Below are 15,432 nucleotides of genomic sequence, written 5' to 3' on the forward strand. Positions count from 1 at the left end.
CTGGTTAACAGCAAAGCAGATAAATCAACAAGCAATTTTAAATCAACAGGAAGGTTTCTGATAATTAGCCCACAAGCCCACTTTTGATAGTGTGCCAATTAGCAGGCATCCAACATCCAGCAGTGCATCGAACAACATGCTGCATGCCAAGACACTTAAATGAATAAGGTTCTTATGTTTGCCCTTTAGGTAGAATTTCCCAACCCTGGATCTCTAGTACCTCTCTGCAGATAAAATTGGTGTTTTCTCTACATGAACATACCTTATTCAAATCCTGAGCTAATTACCATGGACCTCAAGAGCTGAATCAGTTGCTTAATTGCAAATAAAAAAATAAATTCAACATGGCTCCAGAACATGTCGGTTGGGAATCCGAAAACCTTATTCAAAAACCTTACTTTTAAGACATCTTTATGTCAACCAATAAGATTAGAGGCATCAATTAATGTAATGATAATGAAATAAAAACACCTCTGACCAGCATTTTTGTCCCCATTTTGCCTCACTGTATGTTTTGCCACGTAGTTTTTTCCCCACTCTAAGTGATACCTTTTATGTACATTTGTCCCCTTGAGTTTACCATATATGGAGTCTTATTTCTGCGAGGTTTACCTTTGATATGTATTTGTTCCGTTGAGCTTTTTCCTTTTATGGAGTTTTTTGGGCGACCCTATGCAAATGAGCTGTGGGTGGGGCGTCGCATTTCAATTAAGATGCACCTGCGTCTTTCTCCGTTTGCCCTGAGACAGGTATTGAGGCGTAAAGGAAAATAAAGAATAAAAAATAGTATGCTAAAACTTAAAAAAAACTGACTCATGGTTCACCCCAATGAAAAACTTCACCCCCAATGAAACCTCCTCTCTTCGAAAACCTGTGTTTCCCTTCGAGCCTGGTAAGTTTGCGCTTCTCTCTGACATGATAAAATGGTTCAGTTTAACCCAGTGATGTTTGAGTGTTAAGTATTTTGATATAGCTGATTTTTCCTGTTGTGTACTGTAGTGTCCACTGATAAACACAAACAAACCACACCACCTATAATTAACATCAATTTCTTTGCTGTAAAATATCATGCATTTTAAAATCCAAACATGAATATTGATTAAACACACGGGGCACATTTTGAGGTAGCATGAGACATATTTATACAAATTCTCTGTATCCATAATAAACATGTGCACATGCTTGTTTATACAGTACACCTTCTGGCCACTTTAAAATGAACAGTTTTACACTTGAGTGTTCAGGAAATTCTCAAGTCAATGCACCAAGTCATGAGGATGAGGGTCAAGAGCTTCAGTTAATGCTCACATCGAACATCAGAATGATGAAGAAATGTTTCAGTGACTTGTAGGGTTTTAAAAACAACATTCTGAGACACTTTTCTTGTCAATATAGACTGGATGACATCTGTTCATTCTCCTCGGACCTCTCTCATCGACAAGGCATTGTTTACTATCTTCTTTGTAAATTTTAGGGACTTGTGTGGCCCAGGAGATCAGCAATTCACAGAAATCTCATTTTGTCCCCTTCCATGTTTGATCTGAATGTTAGCTGAAGCTCTTGAACTGTTTCTGCATGTTATACATTGGTCATTTTATTAGGAACACATGTACATTGATTCAAACAACCAGTGTTTAAATATTAGAATTACATTTAGGATCAGGCACTCTTTCTTCTCTGATATTTCTTTAATCAACTGATGTGCATGGGCAGACATTACAGTACATCCTGTTTTGAGTTGTGCACAGGAAGAGCGCCTTTTTTTTTTTTTTTAATATTTATTTGTTATACACCAACCGTTCTCATCAATTTGTTTTTACTTAGATGGTACCTAATACCTAATTTGATTTTAAAACTTGACAAACCTAAGAATCAACTAAACTGTGCTGCTTTGTTGAGGAAATGTTCTTTAAGTGTGAATATTTATATTGCCTCATCCACCCTGCTTCTCAATGGACAGAATGATCATTCCTGGAAATTATCTATATATTTGTATATCTATATTATGTTATCTATATATTTAATTATCTATTATATTACACTCATGGCTGTATTGAATGGTATTTTGTACTGCTTATATACCGTTTACTATTCGTTACCTGAATTCACTATCTGTCTCTTTATGTTCGGAACTTTTTTCCAGTGGCATGGATGACACATTTCTGCATGCTAGTAACCTTGTATTCTGTAAAAACAATTATATATGTTTGAATTGGTATAAGCATGGACGTATGCGCTTTTGAATTCAAACTATATCGTTATCTATCAACAGCAGTCCTACCCAGGCCTTCATGGAATTAAACATAAGGCTTTAATGTCGTAGTCGGGGTACAGAAGAACGCTTATGCAAATAATTACCCACTGTCTGTTCAGGAAAGCTGAAATTTCCCTGAATTAAAAATAATTAAATGCTACACAGAGTATGAACACATTAATCTTGATCACCTGAAACATGGCATATCTAATGAGTAAATGTCATTCTCATTAAGATTCCGCCGGAATGACAAGTGGCCATGCAACCCAGCCAAGAGTGACTTTAATGGGTTGACCTGTATGCCAAAGCAAATGATAGCTACTGCTTCCTCTTAGAATTTGCAGTTATTATTGCTGAAACAGAACCTTAATTAAGACAGGAAGAGATGAGAAGGAGGAGATGAAGCTGACTTTGGATATATAAACGTGTTCTGTGCAGTTTGTTGAAGTTCAACCTTTTTAGTAACAAGGTCTGTGGACAACACTTAAACTGCTGCTGGGAAGGTCTGTGGTTTGTGGGTTTTTGTTGTTTTTCTTATGTGAATTGCATGTAGATAAATTGCTTTTATTCATGCCTGATAAGTGTAACATACATGCTATGTAAGTTCCAGTTGAACCCCTAAACCAATTATCATGTCGGTGGTGCATCTCTTGCATTGTGGTCCACAGAGATCTCCCATATCCCAGAAATTAACAGATGCGCATCAGATTTTGTATCAGATAACGGATGTATTAAATGTCTCTGTCGGCTGGATGAAGGATTCTTTACATTGCAATACCAAAATCTTTTTTTTTTTTTCTCATTTATTTAAGAAATGTATTAAACATCTTAACAGCTGTTACCATAACTCTCCAGCTCAGGTGAATTTACTTGTTGTATTGAATTGGGTGTTTCTCCAGACTTGATATATATCTGTTTTATTGTTTATTGTTGCATCGATAAATGTCATATCATATGATGGCCTCATGAATATTGCACAGAAACATAAAAAGATGATTTAATTTTCTATTGTGGGTGTTTTTGCATACAAGTCTATAGGCTCTATATGAGAAGGTGACAGTGCATATGATTTTTAATTAAGAAAAAAAATTAGTCATGAGAAAAAAATATGCTTTACAGTAAGCTGTTCCTGAGCTGCTGTGAGTTGTCACGCTGCCTAAGTATGAGTAGTTGCCATGTGTTTAGCACAATAGCACATACCTTAAGTGTTGTTATGCTTCAACTTCATTGCTGAAAGACATGTATATTAATATCACAGTGACTGGCAGGAGCTGCAGCCAATCAGGACAAATCACATTTGAGAGAGACTGAGTGACTTACTGTAGCAACTGCACACAATTTTGATTTCTGACAGACCCCCATAGACATTATCTGACACCCCTAACCCCCCAGAACAGTTTACTGTTTTATTCCTTACTGTGTTATAATCTGGAACAAATAAAAATGTATTAATGTCCTTTTTTTCCCCCCTGTAAAATAAATTATTGTTGATGGAGTGATTTTATGATTATGCATACTGGTCCCTAGCACCTAAGGTAGAAGGTACATCCTGGGTACATTTAGAACTTGTTTAAATATTCCTCTTTGTCGCTTTGCTATTCAGAATTGCAATAATGCTGTTGTCCATTGTCGAGCATGAGGATGGGCAAGAGCATAATAGTACATGGCATTCTAAATGTTGCGTGGAGTGCATGGGCGTGCAGTAATTGAAGGTTACCATGGAGAAATGGTGGCTCGAATGTAAGCCATAGGGAGTTATTAATATCTGCCATCAGTCTTTGTTCTCATACTTCTCTTGAAATTGGATGCGGTTGACATTGGTGCTTCAGCAGTTAAATACATTAAGGGGAGTAGAACGGAAATGGGAAAGTGGTTTATTCGCAGCTTGTCTGCTATGGTAAGGTTTCATTATGATGCATGGGTGTAAAAAGGGCAGGCTTTTCTGTAAGCTATTAATAATAATAATAATGTCATTTTTATGGTTACAGATGTCATGTATGGCCAGATGTTTGGGAACCCCTGTCCCTTGCACTTGTATATGTTCATTCCAAATCCGTAGGCATTAAAACTGGGTTGGTGTCCACTTTCCTGTTTATAATCTGGGAAGGTGTTCAACTAGATGTGTACTACACTAGATCACAATGGTTCCACTAGACTAGCCACAAGAGCATTAGTGCTGAGGACTAGAGAACGGGCAGCATTACAATTAATCCAGAAAATGTTCTGGATTAACCTTTATATACCATGTCTTTATTGACCTTGCTTTGTGCATGGAGACACTGTCATGATTAAACAGGTTTGAGTGTCTGAATTCTAGTTAAAGGATGTCCTAATACAAACGGTATACAATGATAATCTAGAGAATTGTGATTTCACCTTATGGCCGGCCTTATAATCGTATGGCTGTGATGGTTAAGTCAGGTTTCTACATTCTATAGGCCCCATAGTGTAAGATGTGATACTGAAAGTGTTGAAAATAAGGGGAAAAAGTAACCACAATAAAGGCAGTAGGTCTAAGTTGTCAATCATGTTGCAAAAGGTCATGTGTGTTTTATGATGCTACGGGAGTAGAATATATTTAATAAAATAGATTTTACACAACATAGGTTTCTGTTTAGATAACAAAAAGCAGAATGGAAAGAAGACAAAAGCCAAATGTGGAAAAAGTGTTTATCATGTCCGTGTTACTGATTAGAAAATTCAAGGACAAGATTCAGCTTTGATGGCAGCAAAGAGTGAAATGAAAACACTTACTCTAAAAAGTGAAAGCAGGCTACAATACATTCTGCACAAAGCAGAACTGCCTTTTATAAGCGCACATGCTGAATACAAAAACCGCTGAAAACTCCTACTAGGTGACTTGTATTACTTTTGATTCAAGTCGTTTGACTGTAACTGATTTAGTAAAATATGAATATTTAATTTCATAGTTTTATGAATCTGTTCAAGTTATTTTATTTTTAATTTAGGTTATCAATGATGAATGGGTGTGATTATGTACAGTTTAGTTGAATATTTAAAATAAAAAATGTCATGTTTGTTAGTTGAAAAGTAGTTCCTCTTATAATTGAAGTTGGTTGTTTTTATTTTTAAAGATTAGTAATCATTAGTAATTAGCTTATCTTATTTAGAAGTTAGATTTAAGTTAGTTAATTGATTGACTCATTCAGTCAAATAATTGACAGTTAAAATATTTACCCTATTTGGTGCTCATTGAAATGTTATATGTTGTTTCTTCACTGAGTATTTGATAAATTGACCAATGTCAATCCCTCTTACAGATCAAAATGTAATATCCTGTAACTGTTAAACTAAATCGTATCTGGTACACTTTTGGTATGTTCTAGGATTTAGATTGTGATGCTAGCCTAAAGACTGTCTGTCTGTCCATGTGGTTGATTGTCACTGACTGTGAACGAGAACACCAGCTCTGCTTACCACCTCAAGTAATGCATGTTGCCTCTCATTTCATCTGTGCCACAAGAGTGCTGTGTAATAGCTCATTAGAATTCACCCACATAGCAGCCAATTTGAAAGTCTAGCAGATGTGACACTTTTTTCTAAACATGACAGCCATCCTGAATTGTGTGTCATGGAAGACCAGCAAGAATATTATTGGGAGTGGCAGAAAAAAGAAGCTTCTGGAGTAACCGAGGTAAGCTGTAGCATCACTGAACGGACACTGAAGACACCTTTGAGAGAAAAACCAATGCTGCATGACCGATGAAGGTCAGACTTCACTGGGGTTTAAGCTGAAAGTGATACTTGGAAGGACATGACAACACTTGTAATAATGGCTTAAATCAAGCTACTGAAACATTATGGCCATGCATTAAGATCATTGTTCATGTATTTCTGAGACACTATGCACAATGACTGTCACTTTCACATTACAAACAATTTTGCCACAGAAGCAAATTCAAAGAAGGTTCAGTGGTGCATGATATTAGGTTTTTGCAAACATGGAGCTGCCATGGAAGTTGGGCCATGACCTGAGGGGGTGATGGAAAAATATAACGATTCATGTGTGTATGTACATGTCAACCAAAAATCAGTCTTTACATCTTTAGATTATCAGCCATAATTGCTTTATTATTGATGAAGCTTAGCAAAGAATGCTGAATTAATACAATTCACTGACCATGCACAAGCAGCTGTTGGGTCTAGACAGGTAATTGTATTACGCTTTTTTCACACAAGTAAAGAGAGTTCTGTGTCATTACTTGTCTAGAGGTTTTTGTTGCCTTTTTCTGCTCTCTAATCAATGCTGATTTTACTTTGATATTCAGGTCGCATGTGCCCTTGGTACTTTAAAACTCCCATTTACTGTCAGGAACAGTTTGAGTTCAGCTCCATCACTGAGCCCAGCAATGGCCCAGCAGAGAGAACCAGACATAATAATGTAGCGCAGGTTACCAGTGACCTCAATGCAAGACCTGTCAGACATGTTACTCACTGCTCTCTTAACAAATATTCATGATCAGTATACGGCCGTCTGGCCAGACAGAAATGCTGCTAGGAGAGGAGAGAAATGCTGCTATTAATGGAGGAAGTATGGCTGTGAGCAGACGTTTGTCAAGAAACCAGCATGTATTTAATTATTTGGTGTAAAATGACTTTGTAAAGGTTATTTCTCATGAATATGATCCCCCTCCCTTTAACATGACGTGTAAAATTATGCATTTTTATTTCATACCCACTTTAAACAGTGGAGTGTTATGCACTGAAAACAACTGGTTAATATAGAGAAAGCAGCACTTACACACGTGCATCATTTATGCAGCATAAAAACAACATGGTTTATAAAAAAATAGTTGGTCTGCATTGGTAGATTTTTGGATATTTATACTAATATATAAATTAAAATAATTTTGTAGATGCTTAAAATTACTTTTTAAATTGAGGAATAAATTCTTTCAAACCTCCAAGCTTTAGAAAATAGAAAGTGGAAGGTAAATGTTTGAAGAAGAAAAAATTCTAAACATCAGACTGGGATTGTCAAGTCAAGAAGCTTTTGTCATTTCGACCATATATAGCTGTTGCAGTACACAGTGAAATGAGACGTTTCTGCAGGACCATGATGCTACATAAAACAAAGACTGAGCTGAGGGCTTACAGTAAGTAAGTAGTCCTAGCCACATAAAGTGCATCTGTGCAACCTGTTGCAAACAGTGTAAGACAAGACTTTTGACAGTGCAAACAAAAAATACAAGACATTTGACAAGATAATACATAAAAACAGCCCTGACCAGTGTAAATACTGTATGTTCAATCAATATTGCATGTGCAGAAATACCGAAATAAACGCATTAGTATTATAGCACCAGTTACATGAGGTATTGTGCAAAACGGCAATCGACTGAAACGTTAGACAGCATTTGCAAAGAACAAAAACAGTGCAAAACAGCATGTAAACAGTTTGATATAGTGATGCTGTAGACATGGATGACTATTGGAAGAGTGTGTATTTGTTGTAGGCCAGTATAGTTGATTGTGCATGTGTGTGTTGTGCTCGGTACAGTTCATTTCAGTTATTGAGTAGTCTGATGGCTTGTGGGAAGAAACTGTTACACAGTCTGGTCGTGAGGGCCTAAATGCTTTGGTACCTTTTTCCAGATAGCAGGAGGGTGAAGAGTGTGTGAGGGCTGTGTGGGGTCATCCACAATGCTGTTGGCTTTGCGGATGCAGCGTGTGGTGTAAATGTCCATGATAGAGGGACTCCAATGATCAACTCCGCTAGAAGTAGAAAAGCTGTTGGGCTTTCTTGATGATGGAGCTGGTGTTGAGTGAGCAGGTGAAGTTCCACACACAAGACCATCAAGACCATCTCCACACGCTACAACCAGAAGCCGTGGATGGCTAAAGAGCGTGCGCTGCTGAAGCCTAGAGACCTAGCCTTCAGAACAGGCTATCAGAGAAGTAAAGCGTGCACATGCCCAGACAATCCACAGCCACGTCCAGGACAGCGGAGACACCCAGCGCATGTGGCATGGCATACAGGCGATCACCAACTACAAGACCGCTTCACCTGTCTGATCGTGATGCCTCCCTCCCAGATGCGCTGGATGACTTCTACGTTCAGTTTGAGGTGCAGAACAACATAGCGGCAAACGATAAGGTACTCTGGTCTATCCATGGCCGATGTGAGGAAAACTCTATGCAGAGTTAACCCACGGAAGTCTGCTGGCCCAGACAACATTCCTGGCAGGGTGCTCAGGGAATATGCGGAACAGCTAGCGGACGTCGTTACTGACGTCTGCAACATTCCTTGAGCAGCGCTGTTGTTCCTACGTGCCTCAAGACAACCACCATCGTCCCAATCCCAAAGAATTCTAAAGTGTCCTGCCTCAATGACTATCGTCCTGTCGCACTCACGCCCATCGTTATGAAGTGCTTTGCGAAGCTCGTCATGAGGCACATCAAGACCCAGTAACCACACTTACTGGCCCCATACAGTTTCCGTATCGTCCAAACCGCTCCACAGACGATGCCATTGCCACAGACGTTCATTAAAACCCTCACCCACCTGGACAATAAAGACACAGTCTGCTGGGACTGAACACCTCCTTCTGCAGCCCTCACTTCTGCAGTGTTGAGTAACAAGTCTAGATACAGTTTGGATCAAAAAGGGAACAGCTGTGAAACAAGTTAGTTCCTGTAAACATTATAGTTATCTATTTCCTTCAACTGCTGTTTTTTTGGACTCCTCTTAAATCAAAGCTTAATCCAGTTGCATCAGTGTTCAACTAAATCTTCAGTAGGACACTGAAGTGTAGTAGTTATAGTTTTTGTCCATATTAATACACTGCATCTGACCGAGGGAGATTTACACTCCTAATGGCAGAGCAAACACTTTACTCTAAAAACAGAATAAAGCAGCTAGCTGTATTTTCACATTCAGCTTCATGATGATGTGTAAGTGGCAGTCAAAGATGTGGTGGTAGTTATCATGAAATGGGTAAGAATTTTTGAGTGAATATAGCGGTCATAATGAAGTGTTCGTTACATAGAACATCTGGCAGAAATGAAAGGTGCCACAAGAAACATTTATCACATGCATGTAATGATGATGATGATGATAAATTATCTACACAGTAAAAACATTGCATGTAAATTAAAGCTTGTCTTCTGTACCTGCATGTTTGTGTCCCATTTCAATTGGCTCTCCATGTTTCTATGATTACTTCAATATATAAACAAACGATTTTATTCCATGCCACTGGCGTTACATGCACAAGCTCTTGTTTGAGCAAGATCCTTTGCCCTTGGCTTCTATTGTAATTCCAGAGTGAATGCTGATGTCTTCCAGGTCAGTAGAGTGTGTACTACACAAACACACAGCATGCCTCAGATCACTCAGGTAACTGTCTTTTAGTTCTGTACTCTTGGCAAATGTAGCACATTCGAGAAGGCTTGTATGTCGGGAGCTTCACTGGTGTGATTGTTTATTTGTTTGTGTGTGGCTACTTTTCAGGTTTCCACAAACAATCAGCATGATCAGAAAGCAGCAGATGTCTGCTCCTTATTGTGTGCAATGAAGCATGGGACTGCTCGGTTTTGGCTTGCACTTACCTAATCCAATTTACCATAATGAAAACCTAAAGTGGGGGAAAAAAACTCACTGCACTGAATTGCTCTTAAAGAATACCATAGCATCATCCAACCCAATCTTCTGCATATGCACATTACCACAGAATATTGACAACTTTCAGTCCACATGCCAAGGAAAGTATGTTTATGGACTGAAATTTGGAAAAAGGAAAAAAAATAAAAAAATAAATGCTTGTAGCAGAGCTGTCTACTGTATGTGGGGAGGACAACTGCCTGTGGTTCATGTTTTAGTTGAAGACTCATGTTCATGTTTACCTGAGAACCATGTTGACTTGAAATTGATTATGAAAATCTAAGGCCAGTTGCCAGAAAATTAAATATACACCTCAGTGAAGAATTCAGAATTGGTGGTTGTGTCAGTGTAGTTGTGTGCCAGTGGGTTTGATTGCACATCAATTCCACAAAAACTATAGGTAAACATTTGAACCTATGTTTAAATAAAACTCTAGAAGAACGCATTGACCATCTAGAGCAAGAAATCCTATGAATATAACAGTATGCAGTTGGTGATTGTTTAATGTTAATCTTGTGGGGAAAAGGAGTGGTGTAACATGATTTATTGAACTTTTCCATCTCCTCAATCGTTTTGAGTTTAACAGATTGTGAAGTTTATGAAAGTCGAAAATGTGGCTCTCTACTGTTGAGCCTTTAAGCCCACATGGTATTGCTATAACTGACTAGAGGTGGTTTGCGTACCCCAACGCATTTTTCTAAACATATAGGTCTTTAGTTTAGACTTTCAGTGTTTATAGTCTGTACATTTTACTAATAAGTACTGAGAAGAGACCTGAATCGTGACTTCACAGGATGAAGAGTTTGGGAGATTGCTTCAAGTGATTGAATGTGATCATAATAAATGAATAGTTTTTCAATGATCTAACCTCATTACTACACTCTGGAAGAAGTTCCTTGTAGGTCGTTGCTGCTACAGTGAAATCCTCTACCGTTCTAATTATATGAGCGGTTCAGGTAATAAAAGTACACTCGTATCATGTAGCTTAACTAAATGCTGTCTCTACTTTTTAGTTTATAAATAATTCTGTTACATGGCAATACCAAGTAAGAGCATCCAGGCTTGAATACTTCTTTCTCTATCCTCAGACATTTATCTTCACTTTTGGCTCTTTGAACCATTTCTTTTAGAAATGTCTTTTCTGTTGGTTGTGTTGCACATTTCGTTACATTACTGTATTGCTCTGGAAGTTATTGCTTAACCTTTTTAAATAAAGTAATTGAAGACATGAGGGAACAAAGGCTCACATTTTCTGCAATTACAAAGCTTTTTTTTTTTAATAGATGCTACTTCTCACTGAGTAAGATTTTCTGCGGGTATGTCGTGGTTGCAGCAGCGACTGACAGTTTTGTTAATGAAGGCGGGGCTGTAGCTCTCACCGGAGACGGCCATGCTCCCTAATTAGATATTTGATTTAAACGTGGTGTGTCAGGTTGGTTAGCTGTGTTTGGGGGAAAAAATGCTTAAAATTTATCTCGTTTGTCAAAGTGGACAAAAAGATTGTTTGAATTTATATTGCCTGATTCTTGCAACAGACTATAAACTCCACCTATTTAAACTGTGCTGTTAAGTAACATATGTCATCTTATTCAATGTAATTTTTTTCTTTGAGAGCACTAATTAACAAGTTTTATTAATTCATGAATTAGTTACAAGAAATGCCAAATTAAGCTCTCAGAGATTGAAAGTGTAGGTGTGTTGCATGCATGTTATTGGGGCTAGACTTATACAACATACGCTACATTAATAACTGGTTAAAGGTGCAGGAGGTTTAATAGCAACAGACTGGACTCCACTTGTTCATGACAGTAACTTGGCTCATGGCTTAAGGAGGATATGACTGCAGACTGGTGTGATTCTGTTTATTCAGCAGGGACACAGCTGTCATTGTTTTGTTGTTCATCAGAATATTCATGCTGGGCTAAAACTGATTTCACACCAGTCATCTTGCACTTTTTTTTTTTTAATGTTATTGCAGACCAAATCCATTGGTTATCAATAAAGCTTACATTTTTGCACTTTATTAAAAGCAGCTTTGTTTGGGGACCGTCCTCTGGCAGAAAGCTGACTGTTCTTGGGACTGCAGATTAGTAGGAACGATTTTTTTTGTGCTTTTGCCAGAAAGAGTGAATTTTTAAGACCCTTAGCTTTGAATTATTTAAATCATGTGAAATGAGTTGGAAAGGATGCCTGAATCATCAAAAGATTAGTTGTGTTGATCCTTTGCTGTGCTTTGCGACATTGGTGTGAACACAAAGGCTTAACCTCAGGCATTTGTTTGGATTTTGCAGGGGAAAATGTGTACTGTTGGGTGGACAAAATTGCAGGTTTTAAAAAAACTATGAATATATTATGATTTACTGTATATTATTGATTTCATTTAAACCCAATATGGCAACACATTTCTTTTTTATTTAACATGCTACAATATTTCAGTGCCATGCAGAAACTTTATAGCATCAGATGCTCAAAAAGTAAAAAAAAAGTGTGTTATGATAATTCACATCCTATCCATTATATCTGTAGTCTTCAAAATGAAAATAGGAAAATAAACTAAGCAGCTTTTTATTTGGTTAAAATGTTTTTTGGTAAAAATAAAACTAGGAAAATAATTAGGCTGTAACGTGGCCTTCTTGCAATTAGTCATTCTCTATTATATACAGTATATGGGTCATACTTTATTCATTACATTTAAAACCGAATTAATGAAAAATAAAGAAAATTATTTCCTACTTCCAGAGATACATGATGCAATGAAACCTTAAAACTAATAAAATTGACCAAATTTTGACTAAACACAGGCGAGGAGGAGGAGAGAGAAAAGGTGAGAGACTGATGGCGTTAGTGTTTAAGAAGAAAGCAAGTCAAAATGGCTTAAGCTTTAAGTTCAAAATCGAACCTGAACATGATAAGCTGGTAGGTTTCTGGCTTTCACTCATTTACTTTTTATTTTAACAAATGTTTGAGCTTTGGATCTGTCTGCATAATGTCAGTTTTACTAGTATCAAATTTTTAACAGAAATATAAAAACATAGGAAAAAAATTAGTGTAAAATAAAATGAATACTTATTAATGAACAATTTATTGAACAAGGTTTTAATATTTTTTTGCATTTACATGTAAACACTGATCAAGTTGAAAGACACAGCGTTAAGCAAAAAAAGCTTTCAAAATCATTTTCAAAAAGAGAATTTATTATTGTTAGAATTGTATTATTATTATTATAATGTGAGATTTTTTTAAAATAATTTTGTAGAAAGTTGTGTTGGCTGTGCAGGAGCTTGTGTACTCGTTTTACACTTTTCTTTACAGCTAAACTAAACTAAAAGCCGCGCCCTAGATTCAGAATAAATCGCCTGGTTTAACTGCATCGGTGCTTGAAAATGGGCTTCAGAGCCTTTTCTCAGTAATACCAAACATTTCAACTTGTGAAAGAAGTAAGATACTTCAATTTAAACTTAAATAATTCTGAAATGTTTTTGCTCTTTGATCATTTTGATATTGTTGCATTTTTGCACTTTAATTTCACTCTACTTCAATGCAACAATGAATTTTGACTTTTTAATGAAAAATATCTTTTTGAAGATCTTATTAATTTCCATAATAATAATGTACGTATTTACATTGCTGCATATGTCACTTGTAAGCCTTGCAGTTCCATGACCGTGATGTTCTTATGACTTTATTAACTTAATTCATTTATTAGGACCTCCAAATATGTTTGTAGACTTTAATTATTTAAATGTCAGCCGCCTTTAACTGGCCTACAAAGATGCTTAAAAGATTAAAACCATGATGAGATGAATGAAGCAAATAGTTTAACATTACATTAAAATTTTATCTATTTAACATTAAATGGAAATATACTAAGGATCAACATTGCTTTAGTAAGGCAATTTGCCCAACTTTGACTTGTGAGGAGGAGGAGAGAAAGAAAAAAAATCAGGAGGGAAAAAGAGCCATCATCCTCAGGTCAAACTCTGATTTAATGTTGCCAAAGAAAGAATGACATGAAACTTTCAATGCACACTAAATGAAAGGAAACAGCCAGAGCAACATCACTCTTATCATGTGAGGCACTAATCCATTTATCAGAACTGACAAGTACAATGATGATTTGTTTGATGGAATTACACTTCTTTATCCCCTGCTTTGTAGAGTACACTTGCATTGTTGTCCACTGTTATGGAGGCTAGCGCTGCTACAGTATGATTTTGTCAAAATTCAGGGCGTGTGCCATCTGTCGAGCCGCAGGAGTTTTCACTGAGATTCATGCAGAGGTTTGCCTGCTATTCTCAGCGCATCCTGATATACACTGACATCATAAGGAATAATTTAGCATATCTTGCCTTTACATTTGTGTTATGGCTTTTGAATTTGACAGAAAATCCTTTTTTCATGTTTATTTCAGGGCCAAAAAAAGCTGTAACTAGGATAGAAAGTGATGAACCCAAACACTGCAATTGGGATGTGATATTGTGCTCAATCTGTGCTCAAATTTGTTAAAACATCTGAAATTTGACTCCAGTAACATAAAGGTTCTCAAGTTAAATAGGATTTATTTACAGCTGTTTAGCTGAGTGAGTTTGTGCCATTGTAACATTAGATACCTGTATTTGCTGATGCGTGTTTGTGTAAACTGATGTTTCTGTAGCTCACCTGCCCTAAGGCTCAAAGTGTGTGTGTGTGTGTGTGTGTGTGTGTGTACACACACACACTGTCACTTAAAGGTTTGTAAATATATATATAATTCAGTGGTGTGAAAGTGTTGGCCCCTTTCTGATTTTTTTTGCACGTTTGTCACACATTTTCATATCAAACAAATTGAAAAATTTGTTATAGATAACAAAAGTAAACAAAACATGAAGTTTTTAAATGCAGGTTTTTATTATTAAGGGGTTTGGATTTTGGATGTGGGTTTGGATTTTGTTTTCCCTTAATAATAAAAACCTCCATTTTAAAAAACGCATGTTGTGTTTACTTGTGTTATCTTTAACTAATTTAAATTTGTTTGATCTGAAACATTAAACATGCAAAAAAATAAATAAAAATTTCAAGATGGGGCAAACACCCTTTTTCACACCACTCTGTGTGTGTGTTCCTGTTAGCAAGGAACTTCTTGAACAGCTTCTTGCTGGATTTTATTCCTTTTTTGCGGTAATTGCATGAACGAAGTGATCCTAATAAAGTGACCAGTGGGTGTTTTTTTTTTTTTTTAATTCATATAATATTCTCCCTCTCTGTTTTCTTTCAAGATGTCAACAGAAGTGCTTCCATTTCTGACATTAATGTTGTGATACTATTGAATATGTAAAGGCCACTTCTGTCCTTTACATAAGAATTGACTTTGTGCCAGCGATTTCTTCTCTAGTGTCTGTGCTTTATTATGAAGAACTGGTATCTGTGGGGGTGTGGAAGCTCTCAACCGTCATTGTTAAATGAGGGCAGGTGCCCCCATTAAGCCCAATTATCCTTCTTGGCAAAGATATTTAATCTTCTGTGTTATTCGAGAACTATTACACAAACCATCCCAACCTTCATTTTGCAAACGTAA

General features: G+C 36.8%; 1 long non-coding RNA gene across 1 annotated transcript in view; it reads left to right on the plus strand.

The window, feature by feature from the left end:
* Positions 1-320: 320 nt before the first annotated feature.
* Positions 321-15,432, plus strand: part of LOC113655229 — a 61,850-nt gene continuing 46,738 nt past the window's right edge. Inside the window, exon 1 of the long non-coding RNA XR_003443650.2 lies at positions 321-892. This is a non-coding gene — a long non-coding RNA (uncharacterized LOC113655229). The remainder of the gene's footprint in view (positions 893-15,432) is intronic.

The sequence above is a fragment of the Tachysurus fulvidraco genome, chromosome 4, assembly GCF_022655615.1.
Source record: "Tachysurus fulvidraco isolate hzauxx_2018 chromosome 4, HZAU_PFXX_2.0, whole genome shotgun sequence".
Classification (NCBI taxonomy): Eukaryota; Metazoa; Chordata; class Actinopteri; order Siluriformes; family Bagridae; genus Tachysurus; species Tachysurus fulvidraco.